Source organism: Schistocerca nitens, chromosome 2 (genome assembly GCF_023898315.1).
Source record: "Schistocerca nitens isolate TAMUIC-IGC-003100 chromosome 2, iqSchNite1.1, whole genome shotgun sequence".
Lineage (NCBI taxonomy): Eukaryota > Metazoa > Arthropoda > Insecta > Orthoptera > Acrididae > Schistocerca > Schistocerca nitens.
In genome coordinates this window covers 89,941,185-89,959,787 of record NC_064615.1, presented here as the reverse complement: position 1 = coordinate 89,959,787, position 18,603 = coordinate 89,941,185, and positions in this window count along the sequence as shown.

Here is an 18,603-nt window from a genome sequence, read left to right as displayed (position 1 = left end):
CTGTCTTATGCTAATAACTGATGTTCTTTATCGATTTCATGTGTTTTTTATAATCTTTTTTATCTCCATAAGTAATATGTTCTTAACATTATTCATATCATGAATTAATTGCTTTATCCATTCAATGTAATCTTAACTTTTCCTAAATGAATATACTAAATTATTGAAACATCTGATTAAATAAAGTACTCTTTTAGGATTATTTATAATAAAATCAATCAATTTAGTCGTGTTTCTCCAACTTTTTCATTATGATAATTCTTCGCCATGAATTACTATCAATCTATCAAGTATATAACAACATTCATCCAAATATATTCGACTGGTTTGCCTGAAAATTTATTTACTATATTTTTCAGCATGTTTTCCAATCAATCATTAAGATTTCTTTTGAAATGCTAGAAAAACATTCATCAACAATTGGTTTACTTCCTGTAACTGATTATACTTTATTTGGATTACTTTCATTACACTGGCATTTTAACGATATAAATTCTTGCATAATTTTGTAAATCAAAGGAATAAAATTCTTTTCCAATCTCATCCATAGTTATTTTTGTTAGTTAAAAGATTCAGTACTCTATTACCTCTTACACATTCTTTTCCACCAATTTTTGTTTTATTGCCTCTGAATTCTAGTGTTAATTTACGAATATATTTATAAGGACCAACAGGTCTTCATCCAAATATTTGGTTCTTGACTATGATTGATATATTCTGAAATTGTTTCAGTTTTATTTATTTTTATAACATCTTTTTCTTTTAATTTTGTTGCTTTTCCATATTTCCCTGATAAAATATTTATTTCTGTTTCACTTAATGTTTCATCATATTTAGCAGGATTATCATCAATCCATTCATATAGTGGAATCTCATTGCATTCATCTAAATAATGTCAGTTGCAATGAACTATTTGTTTCCACTTTTTCTATTTTTCTTAAATTGCTTTTAAAAGTTTTTCTCCTAATCCTTCAGTTCCTTGGTTAACTTTTTCTATTGTATCAGTAACTGGTTAATCATCTTCCTAAAATTTTTAAACTTCTATTCTTGGTTTTTTTCCTTTTCTTAAACTCTTCTTTTAATTGTTCTTTTACTTTTTTTATTTTGTTTGGCCTTCTTCAACGACCTCTAGTTCGTAATTTGTAGTAATCGTTATTTAGTCTATGTTTATTGTTAATGTTGAATGGTTTATATTCAGTGATAATGTTCAATGATTATGTTTAACATTTATTCATATTTAACTTCCCTAATTTTTATCATATCTATTGTTACAAGATCAAAATTAACTTTATTCAAATATTTACCACATAATTCTTTAAATTCATCAAAGCTGCATCAACAGGCAAATCGATGGTTAACTTAGTGTTTGGTTACACTGAAACTATGGATCAAAGAGACGACGGAATCACATGGCGAATCCTGGTGTTGTGGTATGTGAGGGAAAAAAACGAACTTTTGAGTGCATTCACAGACAGTTGCCAGTGCTTTGACCATACTATCCAATTCCTTTTTTTCCCTTCCTTGAATATGTTACTAATAGATGCCAATTTATAATGAAACATAAACTATGTTCTAATTTTTGCCATCCATTACTATTAGAAATGTAAATAACTTTAACTACCTGATGTACACTTCCAACTTACTGACTCATATTGTATGTATATTTTGATGTATACTCTTTTGAATATTCTCTTTGTTAGACTGAGGAAAACAAATTCATATGGCAGTATATGTATGTGCTTATTTGAAAGAAACATTCTATCATTAACTTACTTATTACTACAAGTATTTCTATAATCAAATTTTCTCCTTACATCAAGTCCAAATGACTTAACAATGTACAAAAATTTTAAGGAAACACAGTGGAGGGTTATGTAAGACGTGTATAATTCTATTGTCTACTGTCAAACCACAATTTATGAAGGATGTTTATATTTTATTAATAGGATTAGGTAGGAATAATTAATATTTGTCATATTGTAAATAATTGTGGTAGCAGGAAATGTCTGCACCAAAGTTCTGTTGACAAGAGAGACCGCAAAATGATATAATTTTAAAAAGGGCGGGAGAGACTGCGTATGGATTCGTTTTAAGAAAATAGCAGGAAAGACTGCGCATTGATACATTCTGTGATGGTAGGAGGTATTGTCTGCACCAGAAAGCATTGTTGGCAGGAGAGACCGCACTTTAGTGTTCGTCGGAAGTCAGTAGTAAGGGAGAAGTGAAGCAAGTCGGTAGCAGACCTGAAGCGAAAGGTTGAGAGGAGTGGTGGGCCTGTCAGTCACTAGCTATGATTTACAAGAGATTATAATCGGATGTACAGAGACATCAGCTAGCTATTATAATAAGATGAACCAATATTATTGAATTAATTTTTTGAGAAACTCAAGACTACTGAAGGTATGTTTGCGCATTGCTAGTTGTAAGATTATTGTAAAAAGTAAGTCCCATTTGAACGTTTGTAAAATCATTTCATTCAGAATATAATTAACTCTTGCCAGCGATATTGCATTTCTAATCCATCCCAGAAACCATCAACGTAAAACTTTGCAAAATTTTATTGTTGTCAAGAAAAAGTTTAACTATGAATTACGTAATTTCAGACAAATTAATTATAGAATAACGTCAGCTTTGCTATTAAAGAAAAACGTCAGCTTGGGTAATAAATACAGCCACTTATTATGAAAGCCCACCAGCAGCTAATATAGTAAAACAGAGTAAGTATATTCATGTCGCAGTTCGATGTAGCAGTCAGATGGCGATCTAGTAACAGTAGAAATAGGTAAGGAACAGTTTTAGATTATTGCAGATAACGACTGAGGGCCACTACGATGACACATTCTATGTTTCGTCGAAATAATCAGAAAATCACTTTTAATAAGCAGCAATTAAATTTGTATGCAAGGGTTGAGAAAGAGAATAAATTTCAAAGGGAAGATTTCATTTGTTATTATTAAGCAGGAGATAGAAATCCTAAGAAAAGGTTACATAGTTTGTTGTAAAAGTGAATGTTATCAATAACACAAGAGGTATACAAGAGAAGGGAAGGTTTCAACAGTTGCTACAATAGAAACTTATAAATACATTTCTAATGTTGGTTTCTGTTCAAATTTCTTAAATTCAATTATTACTTCCCAAAAATAGTAAATTTTATTGCGATGGTGAAACCATAGAAATTCCTGTTCATCAGTGCACTGCGAAAACTTAATTCACACAAAAAATCCAAATATACATATTAAGGGGATACGGAATCACCTATCCCCGCAATGTTAATATATGCCTACTATAGGGAACATTTTCTCACAAACTACTGGAGACAGAGAGGTAAAAATTTTACTGTATGTGCATTCATATGTTACAACAATACTGAAACAACAGTTTATTGTCAAAGTATTTTCTTACAGAGATATTGTACATTTATTTTTAAGTAAATTTTTTCCATCGCTTTTTACTAGACTATCACCCCTAAGTCTTTTGTAAATCAAGTAATTAAAAAATCGTTGTTTCAGTATGTAATAGGGACCTATGTCACTACGTCATAAAAATTTCAGACTTCTAGGTTGACCAGTACCTGAGATAATGTTCCTAGATGAAGTAAAAGGTAAACTTACGGGAAACGGAGAAAGAAGATTAAAACATTCCTGATCCGTAGCTAATACCCCCTTCACAGTCTTCATAATCATCTTCAAGTCTTCTTTTGGCACCCCTCTGCACCTGTTTTGCTTTTTTCACTAATGTCTTGATTATATTATCAGCATGCCTTAGTCTGTGCTGATCTAAAAAGAACATAGCACGTACCGTACGGGAACCAACACACATACCCAACTTTTGAAGGACCTGGCATTTAGTTATATTTCCAAGATTGAAGGTTGCCACAGCATCATACACACCAAAATGTAGTGTATTAATTCCGACAAACACTGTTTTTGGGAGACGATGCCATATCACACTATTCAAGCACTCGTTGGGGTTCTGCGTTTTTCCGTGAAGACATTTCATCAGAAGACTTCTGTCAGCCAGATCTCTGAAAATGGGCTTTATTTCTGCCATGATGGCTGATAGTAGACTGTGGTGGTGAATGCATTTCTCTCCTGTTGTTAGTCCCCTATTGTATTTACACCAGCTGTTTTCACCTTTGGGGCACAAACCATGTTGTGGATGCTCATCCGTGGATGCGGTGTGGAAATATAAAGCCCATATAGCTCTCCTCATTTCTTCAAGATTGCCTGTATTTTGCCTGATTGCAAGGCCATAGCAGTTCTGAATGTGGTCTATTATGGAATCAGTCAATCTTCCTCTGCCATCCAAGGTTTTCCCATCATCTAGTTTTTTCCCTTTCATAACTGATTTTAACCTTCTCAGCCTGGCACCCATTCTCTTCTGCACATGTCCTATACATTCAAGTTTGCTTATATTTACACTGTTCCCATATGGTTTGCTTTCCAAAACTTCTTTGAATGCTTTAGAGTCACCATCTCCCAGATATTTGACATAGCGAACATTATACCACTGTGAAGAGCGATGAAAAATTTTCTTCACCCCAGCAACCTCCACGCCACCACTACTACCATAATAATTAGCAATACAGTCATCACTGTGTTCATTTTTCAGCCTGCCTGTGCACCTACAGTATTTAGACATTATTGCAACATCAATAACCTTGCCAGTATCAACACTAGTTGCTGTTACAACACCATTGTTGGAGGTGTGGCCCCTTTTCTGCCACGTGCCATCAAACGCCACTGTGAGGTCACGACTGCCGTCATTTTCTTCCACTGCTTCTTCCACAGCAACCTGCATTGACTTCTGTGCTACATCTTCAACTGCAGATCCTAGTACATAATTGTAAGCTTCAAACTTTGAAGGTGCACTTGGAAGATTTAGAACACCACATAGCATATCACCAGCTGCTTTGCCCTTACCAATTGCTCGCAATCCATAAACTAACCTAATATTTACACTATAAAGTTCAGTTTTCTTGTATCCATTATTTACAGTTACTGAAACCGAACTTGGAAACTTACAGCTGTATTTACAAACACTGCATATTAAATTAAACTGGGCAGCCAGGCCAACATGGGATTCTACTTTCAGAGAAACGTTTCCATGACATTTTTTGCAGCACAAACTGTTTTCAAGAGCTTCACACAATATATTCGTATCAATGAGTTCAAAAACTTCATTCCCTCTATCAAGTAAATTATATTTCTCTTCCAAATCTCTTAGTTTTTTATGAGAAGCACTGTTTTCATTTGGTGTAAGTTCGTTCGGCAAATCAGTAATAAGTGGATTCACATTTTCCAACAGTGATGATGATGAACTGCTTTGCTTTGCTAATGAATCATTATTTCTTTTCTTTTGCCAGTTCACACGCTTTTTAAATACTTTTGCTTTAGCTCTAGGCATTTTCACTGCGAAAAATGAAGCACTAAATACGAAATAACTCAACAACAACTACTTTCTTATATCACACTGTTTACAAAACAGTCCCGCCACAAAGTCAAAGAATAACTTGAGGAAACCAGAGAGAAACATTTTCGGGCAACTAGTGTATAAATAGTCGCTGGAAACCGGGATATTTGAATTCATGTCACTTTAAAGGTACTGCCAAAAAGTTCATGGTCAGCCACGAGAGACGTGTATAACTAAAGCGCAATACCCGATCTCACAAATATATAAAAATAAAATAGTTATAATTGTAGTAGAGCTATGTATGATACGTCATTTTAAAGAGGAAACATGGCAGAATATAATACGCCAATAAAAAAAAATTCGATTTTTTAACCCAAAATCCGATTCCGTATCCCCTTAAACTGTGTTGGTAGAGTTGTAGCATTTAATAATCAAGTTATTGAACCTAATAACAAAGCTACTGCTAAACATGTTTCTAAAATTATTTCTCTTGAATTAGTTAACATAAATTCTAATATGGTTGATGGAATGTTGGTTAAACATAATGATAATTTTCATCAGGAAACTAATATTACTGGTTCTCTTAAATGTAATTCTGAATCTGGTGGGCCAATAACTTATGGGCCTAATCATGCTATAAAAATTTCATTTTTCAATAGTATACCAAATTTAGAATTTACTGTAACTAATGAAACCGAAAATTTTATTGGCTTCAGTGGTGCTACTATAACAGCAATTTTATAAACGTATTGATCAGTTTTTCCTTATTAAATCCTGAACAAAATCGAAATTAAACAAGTTTAGTCTTTTCCTGAAAAGGAAAAAACAAAAAATTACTTAATCCGTCATAACAATGAAACATTAACATTAATATTGATGATGGGTGAATTCATCCTAATATTTCTCAACTTTAAATGACTTTGTTGTTACTCATACAGGTGGAAGAAATTTTTCTGCATATGCTGGTAAATCAAATATTAAATTAATTGATAATTATGTTTTAAAGTTTTCTGATGTTACTAAAAAGGAATTACTATTTTATCTCTAACAGCCTTTTATTTGCTCTTCAATTCTCATTCGTTTAACATCTTCCCTTACAAATGTATTAAATATGGAAGAACATATTTTTAATAATGGAAAAGTTAAAACTAAACAATATCAATTTCTTCAGCCATTAGAGTTATTCGATGGATTTCTTACAGATTACCATGAAATTATGTGCGAATGTGATTTAACTGTTATTTTCACTTGGAGTTCTAGAACAGATCAAGAATATTGTGTTCGTCTTTGGACTACAGATAATAATAATTCTATACTTCCAAAAGATGGTAAAATTCTTATTAAATGTTTGGAAATTTGTGTTCCTGTTCTTAAATATGAGCTAAAATATTAACTTCAATTCGAGCAAGAAACACTTAAAAATCAAAAAATTGTCATTTCTTTCTTCAAAGTTCAAACTATTGAATTCAGTGGTTTACAGGGAAAAAGAAATTTAGAATTACATATTACTAATCATTATAACTTTTCAGAATTTCACATTGCTTCCTTTATTTTCATTGTTACTCAAAGTAATCGAAAGAACGATAAACTACTTCGTTGTTCTTTATTTGATCATGTTAAATTATGAACTATCTATGTTAAAAATGGAAGAAATGAATTTTATCCTCAAGAATTATGGAATCTTGATCCACCAAATAACTTCTTAATAGCTTATGATTCTGTTAGAGATTTTAAAAGAATAACTCACTTAAATTACAATGATAATGTAGGCCCTTTCAATATTATTCGAAATTATCCAATGAATGTAAGTAATATAACTAGACAATGAATGTTTTAACTGCTCAAAAACAACAATGAAATTAATTGCATTATTTAATAAGAATATTCTAAATGATACTATTGCATATGTTATTATGTGTGGGAAGAATAACTGAAGTTACGATTGCCCACATAGAACACTTACTGAAAGTTTCTGATTAATTAAATGAATGAATAATTAGAAAAAATTAAAAACCTTTTAACTTCTTGTTTTCATTTCCATTTTGCAATATTTTCATGAAACCAGAAAAGATAAAAAATTTAAACTTTAAGTCTTCAAAATTAAAAAGGTCACCAAATGCTGGGAGAAAATTTCAGTTTTGTTTGGAGAACATTTTAATTTTCTTCATTCTTCGAATTATTTTCTTTATAAATAAAAATTTGGGTGAACTTTAGCAGTGAAAATCTATTACAAACCTAACAATTATAGTAATGGTTTTTTAGAGGTGTTCATTAATTGATCAGAATTTGGAGTACATAAATCTTACGTAATTTTAAAAACAGAACATTTTCATTGTAAATTTGGAGATAACATTTTGTTACTTTTGTATGAAATATATATAATTACTGTTCCAGATCACTATACTAAAATCCTTAAAAATGATGATGATAAATTAGTTAAACCTGTAAATTTACATGTTGTTTGTTGAGGTGAAAAAGCTTAATGAAAATCGACCTATTCATGTTATGGAATATGAGTAAATTTTACAAATTTTGTATTTTTCTTTTAATTAAATTAAGATTTCCTTTTCTATAATGTTCTAAGTATATTAAATAGCTCAGCTTTCTTCATCATTTCTTTTTCCATTGTATATAAGTAAAATTTAATTTTTCAAAATAGGTGAAATAATTTTTTAGTTGTGAAAGACTGGGACATTATATCTTTGGTCGACGTTCTGGAAATTTGACTTGGAAAAGCTCACTATACTGGAAACGGAGTAGACATACTACTGACTGCCCCTTCTGGTCCTTACAGTGTGTGGTGGAGGGCACCTTATACCACACCTAGTCTTTCCCTGTCCTGTTCCTCTCGCAAACAGAGTGAGGGAAAAACACCTTTCTCATGTCAGTGTTTTCTTTTGTTTTTTATTCATCAGTCTTGTGACTGGTTTGATGCGATCCTCCATGAAATCCTCTCCTGTGCCAGACTTTTCATCTCAGAGTAGCACTTGCAATCTACGTCCTCAATTATTTGATGGATGTATTCCAATCTCTGTCTTCCTCTACAGTTTTTTTTCCCTCAAAGGCTTCCTCTAGTACCATGGACGTCATTCCCTGGTGCATTAACAGATGTCCTATCATCCTCACCCTACTTCATATCAGTGTTTTCCATATATTGCATCAATCTCAAATTCTGTGCAGAACCTCCTTGTTCCTTACCTTATCAATCCAACTAATTTCCTACTTTCGTCTGCAGCACCACATCTCAAATGCTTCGATTCTCTTCGGTTCCAGTTTCCCCACAGTCCATACTACTATACAGTGCTGTGCTCTGAATGTGCACTCCCAGAAATTTCTTCCTCAAATTAAGTCCTATGTTACATACTAGTAGAGTTCTCTTAGCCAGAAATGCCCTTTTTCTAGTGCTTGTCTCCTTTTGATGTCCTGCTTTCTCCATCTGTTATTGGTTATTTTGCTGCCAAGGTATCAGGATTCAGTAACTTCATTTACTTCATGACCATCAATCCTGATACTAAGTACCTTGCTCTTCTAATTTCTGCTGCTTCACATTACTTTCGTATTTCCTCGATTTCCTATCAGTCCATATTCTGTTCTTATTAGACTGTTCATTTCATTCTGCTAATCATCTAATTCTTCTTCACGTTCACTCAGGATAGCAATGTCATCAACGAATCTTATCATAGATCCCCATTCTCCTTGAATTTTAATTCCACTGCTGAACCTTTCCTTTTTTAGATGTACCTTTCCTTTCTTAGATGTACAGATTGAACATAGCGGAGGAAGATTACATCAATGTCTTACACCCTTTTTAATCCCAGCACTTCGGTTTTGGTCATCCTCTGATATTATTCCCTCTTGGCTCTTGTATACCTTGTATATTACCTATCCCTATAGCTTATCCCTATTTTTCTCACAATTCCCGACATTTTTGCCAATTTTACATTATTGAACGCTTTCTCCTGGGTCGACAAATCCTATGAACGTTTCTTGACTTCTCTTTAGCCTTGCTTCCATTATCAACTGCAAGGTCAGAATTGCCTATCTGGTGCCTTTAGCTTTCCTGAAGCCAAACATATTGTCATCCAACACATTCTCAATTTTGTTTGCCATCCTTCTGTATATTATTCTTGTCAGCAACTTGGATGCATAAGCTGTTAAGCTGATGGTGCGATAATTCTCGGAATTGTCACTTCCTTCAGTCTTCGGAACTGTGTGGACGATATTTTTCCAAAGGTCATATGGTATGTCGACCTCTACATTCTACACACCAACGTCCATGGTCGTTTTGTTACCAATTTCCCCCCCCCCCCCCCCAGTGATTTTAGAAACTTTTATGGAATGTTTTCATCCCCTTGTGTCATACTTTCGCTTAAATCGTCCAGAGCTCTGATTCTAATTCTGGGTCCCATATCTCTTCTAAACTGACTCTTGTTTCTTCTTCTATTACATCTGACAAATCTTCCCCCACATAGAGGCCCTCAATGTACTCTTTCCTTCCAACCACTGTCTCCTCTGTATTTAATAGTGGAACATTTTTGAACTTCCTTCTTTCATCGATCAACTGAAGCATTTCTTATGTTACCCACGGTTTCGTTGCAGTTACCTTCTTTGCAGCTATGTTTTTCTTTCCAGCTTGCATCACTGCTTTTCTTAGAGATTCCGTTCCTCTTCAACTGTATTGCCTACTGAGGCATTCCAAATCTCTGTATCTACAGCCTTAGAGAACTTCAAGCGTATCCCGCCATTCCTTAGTACTTCCGTTTCCCACTTCTTTGTGCACTAACTCTTCCTGACTAATCTCCTAAACTTCACCATACTCTTCATCGCTACTAAACTGTACTCACCGGCCGAAGTGGCCATGCGGTTAAAGGCGCTGCAGTCTGGAATCGCAAGACCGCTACGGTCGCAGGTTCGAATCCTGCCTCGGGCATGGATGTTTGTGATGTCCTTAGGTTAGTTAGGTTTAACTAGTTCTAAGTTCTAGGGGACTAATGACCTCAGAAGTAGAGTCCCATAGTGCTCAGAGCCATTTGAACCAATTTTAAACTGTACTCTGAGTCTATAAATGCTCCTGCGTAAGCCTTATACTCCTGTATCTGATATCCGAATCTCTGGCTGACTAAGAGGTAATCTAACTGAAATCTTCCAGTATCACCTGGCCTTTTCCAAGTATACCTCCTCCTCATGTGATTCTTGAACAGAGTGTTCGCTAATACGTGGTGCAATTTATTGCACAACTCAATTAATGTTTTTCTTCTCTTAGTATTAGTTGCAAGCCCATTCTTGTGTAGCCCTTTCTTCACTTCTTCCCCTACAAGTGCATTCGAATCCCCCATAACTATTGGATTTTTACCTCCATTTATGTACTGTGTTACCTATTCAATAGCCTCATATACTTTCTTTATCTGTTCATCTTCAGTTTGCGTCAGCATGTGCACTTGAACTATTCTGATCAGAATAATCCTATCACTGAACTCATCACAGTAACACACTCTCTGCTCTGCCTTCCTATTCATAACGAATCCTGCTCCTGTTTTAGCATTTTCTGCTGCTGTTGATATTCCCCTATATTCATCCGATCACAAATCTTTGTCTTCTTTCCATTGCACTTCACTGACCCTGGCTATATCTAGATGGAGCATTTGCATTTCCCATTTCAGATTTCTAGCTTCCTGACCACGTTCAGGTTTCTGGTATTCCACGCCCAAACTCGTAGAAAGTTATCCTTTCGTTGGTTATTCAGTCTTTTTCTCATGGTCACCTCCCTCTTGTTAGTCCCCTCCCAGATATCCGAATGGGGGACTATTCTGGAACCTTTCGCTAATGGAGAGACCATAATGGCACTTTTTTAATTACTGGTCACGTGTCCTGTGGGTACATGTTATGTGTTTTTAATGCAGAGGTTACCTTTGCCTTCCGCATCCTCAAGCCGTTCATCATTGCTGATACTTCCTCCTTTAGGGTCAGTTCCCCACCCCAAGGACAAGGTAGTGTCCCGAACCTCTATCTGCTCATCCGGCCTCTTTGACAAGGCTGTTGACAGAATGAGGGTAACTTCTTATGTCGGAAGTCTTCGGCTGCCAGTGCTGATTATTCATCAAAATGTAAGGGATGGCGGGTTCCGGATGCGGGACTGATGATTTCAAATCAAAGACGATATCCTTTTCTTTAAAAAAGAACAATCCTGGCGCCCAAGTGAGGGGTGGCGGCAAAGTGGGCAGGGGTCGCAACCCGAGGCCTGGCCACTACGTCCCGTTCCCTTCCTCCAGGAACCAAGGAAGTAGTAGCGAATGTGGAGTAGATGTACAATGTACTTAATTTATTTATTTTACTTTCCGTTCTTTTTTATTTTTATTTTTTTTACTTTTGTCATTAATACCGATGAAAGTATCAGGAAACTGGAGGCACTCTAGGAGGCGCCAGACTAATTGAGACTATCAACATATAGTTTTTCCGAGAAGAATATTTCGATGACCAGTGAATTTATCTTTTCTAAGTGTGGAAGAGCCGGGGATGAAGTCTTCATGACAGGAACACCCCAGCCCTGGGGTGGGTTAAGGAATACACGTAAAAGAAAATTGGAGAATAATTGACTGTATTCTGGATTGCGGACAACTGCACAATGGCGTTCATTAAGGAACTGCCAAAAGTCAAGGATACTTCTCTCGCCTTGAGCTAAGAAATAGCGTTCTGCGTGTCCAAAAATTCACTCCACAGTGATAGTCTTCGCTTCCGGGAAGTATCTCGCGTCCGGAAAAGAGAGAAATTGAGTAGGTATCAGATGAGGAGCCGTACGGGTAATTAGGGACAACATTTGTCCCACCAAAAACCAGACACCTCTCGCCGTTCTGCACACCAGACGGGGAGTCTGCGAAGTGAATCCTGTAAAGGCGTGACCGGAATACTTGCTTCCCATTGACAGGAAGGTACCATGCAGATTGGACGTCAGTGTCCAAATAAGGCTTGCACATCGATCGCCAAACGACACACCAGCCGACGTGGGGAAGCTTCCCCTCAATCACATTCTGTGACCTGTGCTGCTGAAGGAAACCATAGACTGCCTTCGTAGATGTCAATTGCGCCGGCCGTATCACAGTACGGACGTAGCTCAGTTCAAGGAAAAAGTGGCAGAAGTACAAGAAGGGCGGCGGGACTTTCGAAAGATGGATAGGTGCGGAGAGAGAATGTGGTGCAAGGGCCTCCAGCAATAGGCTGGTAAGGCACATGGGGCTACGGCGCCACAATGTCATGTGAGAGACAATGAAATGAGCATCCTCTCTGTCAGGCACATGTTGCAGACCTAAACCGGCCTTGCACCGCTCGAAGGTGAGGGTCTCTTACCTAATTTTGAAAAGAAAGACGCGGCAAATAAACGAACCCAATGCCGCTGGCATGGCGCCACATTGATGGTGGAATAAGAAGTGTCTGTGCCAAGGGGGGGACACGTGACGCCAAATATATATTTTCGTATTGTATGCGGTGCAGAAGATCGAGTGCTCGTAAACAGTGATCTAACAGTCCAGCTCGTTCTTGGGAAAGTAGACGTCGGCAGTTGGGGGCCATTGTCCGCCTCAGATAACTTGCGAAATCGAGTCCTAATCATCGGAGAGTATCAGCTATACACAAAGGAGCAGCTCTGTCCGCAGAAAGCCTCGCACCTACACCCATGGCGCACGATTTGCGAACGTTAAGGCAGCTACCAGAAGCTTCGCCATAGGTGGTAAGCCATGGCAGTGACTACTGGATCTCAGCACCGCTACGAAGAACGATGACGAGATCGTTTGCGTAATTAGTGCAGCTGAATACACGGTCGCTGGGGGACATCCCAGAGAGATGTTGACAGAGGCTGCGGAGCAACGGTTTCCATGGCGAAAACATACAACAGCGCAGAGAGCAGAAAGCCTTGACGCACTGATCGAAGGTTCGAGATGCGAGGAGTAAGACGGTTATTGTAGAGCACACGAGACCTACCTCTTTGAGGGAGACGCATTACGACGTCGACGGTAGTATCAGGGTAGCCCATATTACGGAGAACGCCTTTCAGGAAGTCGTGATCGACTCGATCGAATGCTTGGCTGAAGTCAAGAGCTACCAAAAATACAGGCTTACGACGAACGTGAGCAAGAGTCATTATGTCCTGATAGCGGCAGAGGGCACTGCGGATGTTATTGGCACCTCTCAAAGATGTTTGATCGCGGGAAACCTAGTACCGAAATATCCGTTTAAGCCGCGTAGCCGGCCGCGGTGGCCGAGCGGTTCTACGCGCTCAGTCCGGAACCGCGCAACTGCTACAGTCGCAGGTCCGAATCCTGCCTCGGGCAGGACGTCCTTAGATTAGGTAGGTTTAAGTAGTTCTAAGTTCTAGGGGACTGATGACCACAGATGTTAAGTCCCATAGTGCTCAGAGCCATTTGAACCAGTTTTTAAGCAGCCGACAGCCGGGTAAAGATCCTTGTACCGCTGTTGAGTAACGTCATGGGGCGGTAATCGCATATCCGCGAAGTACTCCCAGGCTTGTGGATTGGAATGAGGAGACCATCGAGGAAACCGTCTAGAATCGGCACGAAAGGTGGCATAAGGACATGACAAATTTCCGTCCACAATAGCGCCAGAAGGTGAAGAAATGTCCTATGAAACTCCAGTGGAAGGCCATCAGAGCCAGGCGACCTTTTCGTAGAATCCTCGTGGATAGCGTCATGAAGTTCGTTAACAGTCAGCTTGCGAGGTGCCGGGGCTAGCAGTGTATTTAACACTAAATTCTTCTTGAATCTACATATGTAAATGATGCTCTAAGCCCCCCCCCCCCCCCGCCATTCTAACTCCGACTTTTGCTGTTGCACAAGGATTAAAAAAAAAAAATACGCGAACTGACTCTAATCAACCCTGCCAGTGGAGTAGAAGAGAGTTTGGCACCTGCAATAATTTAATTTGATAAATAAGTTAAATAAACGAAGGTTTCATTAACATAGTGAGGAATGATAGGGTTGCTCTACCGATTAACAGAATGAAAGTTCTGTCCAAAATAACAATATGATTTATTAAGACTAAACACAAAATAATAAACAAAAACACATGAAACAAATACAATACATCAAATTGGCTCAAATTGGATACTCAAATAAACGCTGTGAATGTGAAGTTGTCCCTAAACTAGATTGTGAGGATTATGACAAAGTGGTATGTGGAGCCAATTCCTCGCAACTCAAATCTTAAGAGAAAACACATAGCCAACCCAACATTAATTGCTGCTACCCAAGACAGAACAAAGAAAAAGACGAACAGGCGCGCTCTGCTGAGCTCTGATTATCACCTAGGAAAATCCCTGTCTGCCAGTGCTGCGGACATACATTACCAATCTGTCTTCTTAACTGCAAGAACACGATTTGGCGTACCGGAGGCGATGGCTGGTTGCTTCGACGTCCTCGACCGAAAGGCGAGAGCCGACTGCCTAGAGTACCCGTAGAGGCCGAACACACAACATTCCCGCCCCCACGACAGTGGCCGTGGTTAAACGTTCCAATCAGCAACTCGAAAACCGGCGGAAAATTCCACTCCATTGCCAGAGCACTACCATTTCACCAATGGAGATTCTTGGCGCCAATTTCTGCGCTGATTTTGCTACGTCACGGAGCTATGCCCTGAGCAAGCCAATCACAGTTACTATTTTGCAGAAAGCGCGGGAATTTTCCCGCCACAACTGCCTGGGTACACAAGTCATTCCCACGCCTCGCTGGTAGCCCGCCAGAAAGTGTTTTCGCTAAGATTCTGCGAAGTAACGGAACCTCTAGCCCAGCCGCTACTTCAGACCCCTCCGACGTGTCTTTTGACAATGTCGGCGTCTGCAGAGCATTCACTCGACTTCCTCACACCCGTCGGCTTAACCCTTTCCAGATCAGCGGAGCACGCCTGTCACCGGACCACCCAGGTGACGAGAGACGCTGCGTGGGAAGTCCGCGTGTGAAGGAATAGCAACTTTTCACCGCATACAATTAGAGACGAATATCGTAAGATAGAAATATGAGAGGGGGCTCATACCACCTCTCAAGCTCCATCTTCGCATCCACGGGAACCGAGCCAAAGGAGAGTCTGGCGACCTCTATAATGTTGGCAGGGTGGTGACGTTGTTCAGAGTACAATGTAACATAATGTGTGTGGAGAGCAGACCCGATATCCCGTTAGGTATCAAAACGCTGCCCATCATAAATCGCAAGAATATTAATCAAATTCCTCCATCGGTGGTGTCGTTCCGATATGACATGATACATAGATGGACGCCCTCGCGCCAGCCCGTCGTGTGTGCTCACCTGACCACAGCTCCTGCAAGGTGACGGCGAAAGAGGCATGTGAGTTGTGCCTTGGCACGATTCTCCATCATCTGACGCTGACGAATACGGCATCATAGTACATTCCCGGAGAATGGTGAAATGGAATTCCTGAGTCCGTCGCCGCCACGCCGTAACCTCCCTTCCGTAACCAATCAAAGCCTTGCGGAGGGCAGGATTTGCACAGAGCACCCATCATGACAGGGCATTCACCACTGCGTCGTCGACAGGCTCCACACGTGGTCTCGATGAGCTGCTGGCAGTTGGCGAAATTAAGGTGGATTGCGTTCAGTCTCTATGGTCCACGGCGCGCCACACCCTTTGGCGGAAATGATTGACGGCCAAGATACATGCATTAAGGTCAGAGAACGCAACGGGCCAGATTTCAGCAGCCTGCACCCCACTGACAACAAGAATCCACTAGGCTGATGTGTTGGAGAATTGTCGCTAGCGCCGCGCACGGAAGTGTCGTGGTAGTGGGACTTTGGGTGCCTGGGTGCAGTTGAAATTGTCTTCCATGGTAAATGCATCCTGCTGACCCAGGAAGACAGGCGTGACTATCTCTGAGAAGAGGATGAGACGTCCACGGTGGTGACCAGAACCAGATGGCTAATAGACACTGACGATCCTAACGCCACTAAACGTGAGAGCCATACTTCTGGCGAATGGTGTTGACACTGACCGTGGCTAAGCGATAGGCCTGGAAACTTGCCATCGCCAGGAGGACAGGCAATTCAAACAGGGGGAAGCACAGGGAACTCCCTGTTACGCCCCTATGTAAGGGCACATCACTGTGATGGGGAGGGAGCCGACCGCAACAGTGGGGGCCAATCGTTCTGTACAACTCCAGAATGTCCATCCTCAGCATCGACGTCGTCCGCCCAGGAGACAGACGTGTCACCAGGCCGGTTGAGTGGAACATTATCAGAGGTGCGCCCACATGTAACGTCTGACACGGAAAGGGAAGCAACTGCATCAGACGCAGGCGGGACAAGGTTGGTGTCCGGAAGTGCACGCTGACTGGAGATGGAGGACAGCACGCCATCAGTAGCAGGGTCGTCATCCTGTGCAGACTTCCGATGGACGCAGTCATCAGAAGGGATACGGCGTTGTCTCTTCCGTTTCCTCGCTGACAGTTACTTCCTAACACGGTGTTTCGTGTCGGATGGCGGGCGGCTGTCGTCCGACACGTGGAGAGATGGTAGAAACACGGAGGTAGGTACAACTCCACGATCAACAGCCATGGTGTCGGGACAGACAGCTTGTGCCTGCTGACGGTCGCCGTTCTTTTGTATTGCCTCCGCAAGGCGTGCAGGAGAGACAGGCGGAATGTCCATCGCGTCGTCGAGAGGAGCCGACATCGGTTCAAATGGTTCAAATGGCTCTGAGCACTATGGGACTTAACATCTATGGTCATCAGTCCCCTAGAACTTAGAACTACTTAAACCTACCTAACCTAAGGACATCACACAACACCCAGCCATCACGAGGCAGAGAAAATCCCTGACCCCGCCGGGAATCGAACCCGGGAACCCGGGCGCGGGAAGCGAGAACGCTACCGCACGACCACGAGATGCGGGCACCGACATCGGTACCGACTGATTCAGAGGGGGCGTAGCAGGCAGCACCGTCGCAGACGCATAAGACAGAGGTAACACAATGGATGCCGCAGGAAGAGCGACGTCTGCGATCGGTGCCTGAATCTGTCTACGTCGGAGGCATTCATGACGGATGTGGCCTTCCTGAGCACAGCCTGAACAGCTGCGTGTCTGGCCATCGTACACGACAACAGCCCTGCAGCAGGCAATAACCAAGCAGGAAGGCAGGTGTTTTCGTAGTTCAATTTTTATTTGGCGGACGCCATTGAGGACACGGTATTTTCGAACGTCTTCCACGTTTCAGCCTCATGACTGACGACGTTGCCGTAAGGTTTGAAAGAGGCCACCGTAACGTCCGACGTTACTTGAAACGGGAATTCGAAAACCTACAACGTTCGTAGGCCAAAACTAGTGTGATGAACCACGACAGTCGCTATATGTCCGTCAGAGTATAGTAAGCAACGTGGGCGCACGGTTCGCCATTCACCAGCTTTATGTACGCAGTAGTACTGAGGATCGAAAAATGTATTCCGGGAACATCTTGTGGCGGGAAAAGCATTTCATAACATATAAAACGTTCAAATTCACACGTCTTCTGTAGTTCGTGATATAACGTAAAAGTTAATGTAACTGGCGGTAATGAAACGCCGCGATGGTCAGTGAAGTTGGACTCTGAGACAAGCTGCTACGCGGTAGTAAAGTAAAGCGCGCTCGCTCGCAAGCAGCACAACAGGCGAGACGCAAACACGGCGTGTGCGCCCGCGCCTCACCGCAGCCAGAGGCCGACTGACGCCTAGACCACGGGCGTGCTACTGTATGAGTCTCCATTTCTCGCTTGTTATCGTCGTGGTCCCTACGCAAAATATGCGTTGGCGGCAGTAAGATCTTTCGCAGTGAGTTTTAAATGGCGCGCAGCATCAAACCAATCAGAAGATAGATGACCAATGACCAGCCCCTGTGTTTTCATTAGGCTATCTGGAGACTATAGTGGTGCACTGTTTTGTACTCAATGATTTTATATTTCTTCCTGTTATGCTTTATGGTCGAGTGAACTTCTCTGGCATAGTTTCACCGCTAGTCAGTAAAATATGTAGAATAGCCCTGTAGGACGAGTGTGAAAGACAGGTGCCGACGAAAACTGGTCCTCAAATGGCGTTGAAATGTCTTATTTCATGGCGAAATTTGGTGCTAGTTTAATGTAAGGGGTTCGCTCGAGGAATGTGAAGATCACCACCTATTTGTCTGCAGTGACCTTACGTGGGCGTTAGTTT